The sequence below is a fragment of the Ylistrum balloti genome, unplaced genomic scaffold (genome assembly GCF_031769215.1).
Source record: "Ylistrum balloti isolate Yb309-2 unplaced genomic scaffold, AGI_CSIRO_Ybal_v1 Utg369954, whole genome shotgun sequence".
NCBI classification, from domain to species: domain Eukaryota; kingdom Metazoa; phylum Mollusca; class Bivalvia; order Pectinida; family Pectinidae; genus Ylistrum; species Ylistrum balloti.
The window spans coordinates 586,351-592,593 of NW_026782055.1; positions in this window are offsets into that span (position 1 = coordinate 586,351).

The window sequence follows — 6,243 nt, forward strand, 5'->3', positions numbered from 1 at the left end:
TTGGTGTACATTAAATGGTATAAATTATTTGGCGTACATTAAATAGTATAAATTATTTGGTGTACATTAAATGGTATAAATTATTTGGCGTACATTAAATAGTATAAATTATTTGGTGTAAATTAAATGGTATAAATTATTTGGTGTACATTAAATGGTATAAATTATTTGGCGTACATTAAATGGTATAAATTATTTGGCGTACATTAAATAGTATAAATTATTTGGCGTACATTAAATGGTATAAATTATTTGGTGTACATTAAATAGTGTAAATGTATTTGGTGTACATGAAATGGTATAAATTATTTGGCGTACATTAAATGGTATAAATTATTTGGTGTACATTAAATGGTATAAATTATTTGGCGTACATTAAATGGTATAAATTATTTGGTGTACATTAAATGGTATAAATTATTTGGCGTACATTAAATGGTATAAATTATTTGGTGTACATTAAATGGTGTAAATTATTTGGTGTACATTAAATGGTATAAATTATTTGGTGTACATCAAATGGTATAAATTATTTGGTGTACATTAAATGGTGTAAATTATTTGGTGTACATTAAATGGTATAAATTATTTGGTGTAAATTAAATGGTATAAATTATTTGGTGTACATTAAATGGTATAAATTATTTGGTGTACATTAAATGGTATAAATTATTTGGTGTACATTAAATGGTATAAATTATTTGGTGTACATTAAATGGTGTAAATTATTTGGTGTACATTAAATGGTATAAATTATTTGGTGTACATCAAATGGTATAAATTATTTGGTGTACATTAAATGGTGTAAATTATTTGGTGTATAAATTATTTGGTGTACATCAAATGGTATAAATGTATTTGGTGTACATGAAATGGTATAAATTACTTGGTGTACATTAAATGGTATAAATTATTTGGCGTACATTAAATGGTGTAAATTATTTGGCGTACATTAAATGGTGTAAATTATTTGGCGTACATTAAATGGTATAAATTATTTGGCGTACATTAAATGGTATAAATTATTTGGTGTACATTAAATGGTGTAAATTATTTGGTGTACATAAAATGGTATAAATTATTTGGTGTACATCAAATGGTATAAATTATTCGGCGTACATTAAATGTATTTGGTGTACATCAAAATGGTGTAAATTATTTGGTGTACATTAAATGTATTTGGTGTACATGAAATAGTGTGAATTATTTGGCTTTCTTTAAATGGTGTAAATTATTTGGCGTAAATTAAATGATGTACAGTATATGATGTACACTAAGTGCTTAACAGTAAATGTTGTACAGTAATTGGTGTACAGTAAATGTTGTACAGTAATTGGTGTACAGTAAATGGTGAACACGAAAATTTGTTTCACGATTTTCTGGCAACAAGTCGTCAACTTACGAAACAAACTTGTAACACAGGGTTTGAAAAGATGCAAGTTGATGAAAATGATGGGGAAGTTTTACGTCCGCCATAGTGATCTTATTTAGAATAATCTATTTGAATGTGCGATATGAAGCTGGACGTGTTTTATTCTCATTAGTTTGCCTGTTGGTTACGTTGTTGTATACTTTGTTCTTGTTTGGGAATGTGACATTACAATGTACTTACGTGGAATGACCAAGGTTTACATGTCGGTTGTCGTCATTGAAGCAGAAGATTTATTCTTCCGAAACAATGGTCTTGTGCTGTTTCAGGAGACTTTCTTTCGTTCATATTTTGTCCTAGTTTTACAGAATTTGAGTTTGGATTATGATTATATTTACGTGTTAGTATTTTCTTGCTGTTTTTTGTTATTGTAGATTTTATTTCATTGTAATCCACCACAATTTACACAATGACGTCCTGTTATGTTAAATCTTATTTTATATGCACTTACTACTCTACTTAAGTCTATCTTGGTGGTGCGGTGCGGTTAGGTGCGGTGCGGAGCGATTAGGTGCGGTGCTCCTTACAAATGACTTTGGCCTGGTCCCATTAACCTGTGACTTGTATTAACTCAATAATGAATGAAGTTCTACATTTTTTTGCTAAAACTGCTAAAAATTGCGTAGAACATCCGGACGCACTCAAACGATTATGATGAAGCGTCTTTCTGATAGTGAATAACGATCTTGACATGTCTTGCATATGTCCAAGCCGACAGGTGTATTCATTTCTCAGTATAAATAGCATGAATCTGTTCCTGATTACTCTGTATAATTCCGGTTACAAAACAGTGATTTCATGCCTTTGATATCAGTCCGACAGGTCGAAGTTTTCGACATGAAACAAGATGTCCAGTCATGATCCTGTCAGTACCATTCAGTCATGATACGAGACGCCTTTATAAGGTTTGACCACTACTTCGCCCTCGCAACCGGCAGTAACCATAACGACTCGTGCATTTCCGTTCATCGCTCTTATAATCGCAATACAACTGTGTAAAGCTGAATTGATTTCTCAAAGTGTGGTTCTCTCCTTAGATACCGCTAGCTGATGATAACTGATTTCAAATCCATGACATAGGAAACCTTAGTCGATCAGACCGCAGTTCTTTGCACGACTGTTCCATGGATATGATGAAGTCAAATGTTTACACATTAATGCGTATTTTCCTGAAATGTGACTCAATCGACAACTTTTCAAACTTTCGCGAAAATTAGCCTGATGGTCATTTGTCTGATGAAAATAACTGTTTATCTTGGAAAATCTACACATTCCGCTGGTTTAACCGTACAAATTTGTCGTACCTCATAAATTAGCGTTATTACAGAAACTTGCGATGTTTACTACTATATATGATTACAAAAGGAGAAATGCGATGTGGTGCTCATGGTGATGTTTAATTAAATACATATAACCTTAACTGAATCAATATTACCCTATAGACAAAGAACGGTATCATGGAAAACTTCTAATACCGCTGTTCTGTGCAAAAGTATAAGATAATGTCAAGGGACAAATTGTCCGGCTGACATTAAGGTTATCCCATTATTTCGTGAAATGTTAATATATTGCCGACTTGTCTCTTTGTCCGTTACACAAACGTGCTAAGGACGAAGACATTATCATTACTTTTATTGTTACAAAGGTCTTGTAGCTTGAAATCGAGACTGTTGTTGTCTCCTGTCCAGGTCTGATTTATAGTGGGGTAACTGGTACCGGAAAATAGAGTACATTAATCTATTTCTCATCGGATGACAACTATTTTTTCGAAATAAGAAAGAAACCACTACTTTCTATTTTCTGTTGTATTTTTGAAAGGCATTCATCTTACTTAGCTGTTGTGTTTATTAAAGCCTGGCCTGTGTGATGATTTACCGATGGCCCGTCTAAGTGGTGAATGGACATTTCTCTGTTCGGGGTTCAGGGCTCTAGAAGATGCTATCATTGCGACACGCAGTCCCCTAAACATAAGAACTTGACTAGACTTTGCGTGACTTGAGGATCTTAGTGAGTAAACACGTCCCCAGCTACCCGACAGTCTGCTTGTTGCTCGCTACACACAACATGTTCAATGGGCCGTAACATGAGGGTGAAATGCGAGCTCCAACAACACAGTAATCACTTCCTTCATAGGTCCAATTAGGCCAACATTTATCACACTAGGCAAATCAACACGAAACGTGATCCGTTCATTCTATCGAGGGAACGTATTGCAGATCCGTTATAAAAGTATCCAAAAGAACAGACTTGGACAATTTAATAAAACAAACCAGTCATAAATTATGCAATTTCACATTTTGATGCAAACAAGCGTAATCATATTAAGGACCGAGTATCTCGGCCTAGTTCGTCAAAATAACTGTTTTTAAATTGATCAAAATATAACGTCAATCACGTATAGTAATACAACTGGCAATTACTACTGTTACTTGTCGATTTAAAAACAGATTTCGGTCTAATTCCTGCCGTTCGGTCGCTTGTTGATATGTTTAGACATCCGAAACGTAAATTATGCATGAATGTCTTCTATTTCAAACTAAAGAGATTAGATACTGTCCCATTAACACATTTGGTCCAAATAACTCCTAATTTAGCAAATCGAATACAAAGATAACATCGTCTTCTAGTTCCTGTTCAAAACAATTTAATTCTGGATAAACAATCGTCCACGATCTTGTAATGTCTACGAGAGGGGCGTGGCAGTGATAACGCTCCGCCCCGATAACATCCGTTCGAGTTATGTCATATTCTGCGAGGTCGCTGACTCGTGACGCTGGAACATCTACCACGTACTCGTCAGGCGTCATTTCAATTAAATCGTACCGATAATGATTTCCTTACCAGATTGTCATCAGATGCGACATTGTGACCGTCACCGGAATAGCACTGCTTATTACAAAGTGCGTCCGATTATTCTGTCATTATGACAGAGATAGTGATCTTTCCTCAGCGACGATCACCTATACACACGAAAGACCTGGGACGTCTTGTAGGCATAGCCTGTCTCTAGTTTCTTCACCTTTGGCCAAATAATATCACCATCAACCTCACAAAGATCACAACATATGCCAAGGAAGAGACAATACTCAAACCTAGCAATAACCGAAATACAGGCGGACGCAAGTTGAACGTATTTGATACTGAAGAAAAGGACCAAGAAATCTTATCACAGACCTCATACTTCAAATACCTAAGTGTCCCACCATAAATTACTCAGCGACCTATTACTGACACCGCATGTTGAAAGATCAATATCAACACATAATGATCACGTTTTGTCGCGCTGGCGGAAAATTTACATAACTATGTAAGTTGGCGGCAACCTTTCAACAAGGCCACGATCCCCTGCTTTCAACACTTAAAAAATTATCGTGATAGTTAACCACCGAAAGAGCAGTAAACTGGTAATATTCTTTGTGTTGTTGTCTATTTTTTGTCAGGCGTTAATGGATAACATTATAACACATATTTCGATCACAAATCGATTACAAACTAAATCAGTGGTATATACTACTTAAGCAATATTATCTAGTGACCTACGACCCCGTACCACATTGTGTAAACACTTTAACATATCACACAACAGTAACCTAATTCCTCATTTGCACCTACAGGTCCAATACTTCATAATCGATGATTGACTGTATTCCTAAAATATTATTGTCGGCATCATCATGACAAAGCTTTTTGTGAATAGGTGCACGGCAAAACACTATTGGCACGTTACCAAATGTGGAATACTAGTACGGCTACATTGAAGTTGACAGGTTCTCCTTAAAAAGAAAAATTCTGTCACTAAACAGCTTCCTAAAACCTTCGAAGAGAATATCGTAACGCATTGACATACCGCAAACGTATTGAATTGGCGATGTATTTCCCCAATTCCAATAAACGGATTGATCAATTTATTCCTGGTTGTTTCATTCAAATGAAGGTGGAGACGAACTCCGAACCACTGATACTGTTTTTCACTTTTTATCTGTCTCATTGAGTTTGATGATGGTTAAGTCGCCCTTTTTGAGAACACACAGGCGGTAGATCAGTTGCGTCAGAATCAGATTGGTAATGATGTCGTTACACCGAAACAATATATATTTCGACTAAATTATTATGAATTGTGGCACAGCTTCCAAACAAACGTTCTAGATCTTTTATTTCTATTAAAATCGACCATAATACAAAGTTAATCAAAGGTAAGTAATTTGTTCGGGCTGATTCGGTGTCTAGGTTCCCTTTTGGAAGTCAACATCTCCTTAACATCTTAAAATGAGAAAACACTTCTGAGGTGTAACTCCATTCATTGGTAAGTATATACTGTATCACTTTGCATCCTTTGTTCATTCTCATATAAAGTGTTTACTGTGTGTATTTCAGGAGGTAAAACACAGCAAGTTCTAGTTGACATGGGAACTATTGGCCAAATGTTTGATATGTGCTAAAGATCCAGTGAAGAAGAAAAGTTGTCATTGTTGCCAAATACAATTTTAGTGTGTCCTATAATTGTGTTTTTCACAGACAAAGTACTGAATAATGTCAAAATATCGTAATAAAAATGTAGCCAATTAAAAGTCTGGAACGGTTACAAGCTAATTAATTACAATCCTTCATCCAACGACAAAACTCTTGTACTGGTACAAAAGGTTGTACAGATTGACTCAATGTGAACCTTCCTTAGTGGACTGACAAAACACCAAAGAACTGCCCTACCAAGAGGATCCCTATAGAATTATTTTGCTGCATCCCGAATCCTAGAGAGCCTTCCATTAGCCCAAAGGACATTTAGAGACCGGGAAGACTGTACTACAACATTTGTC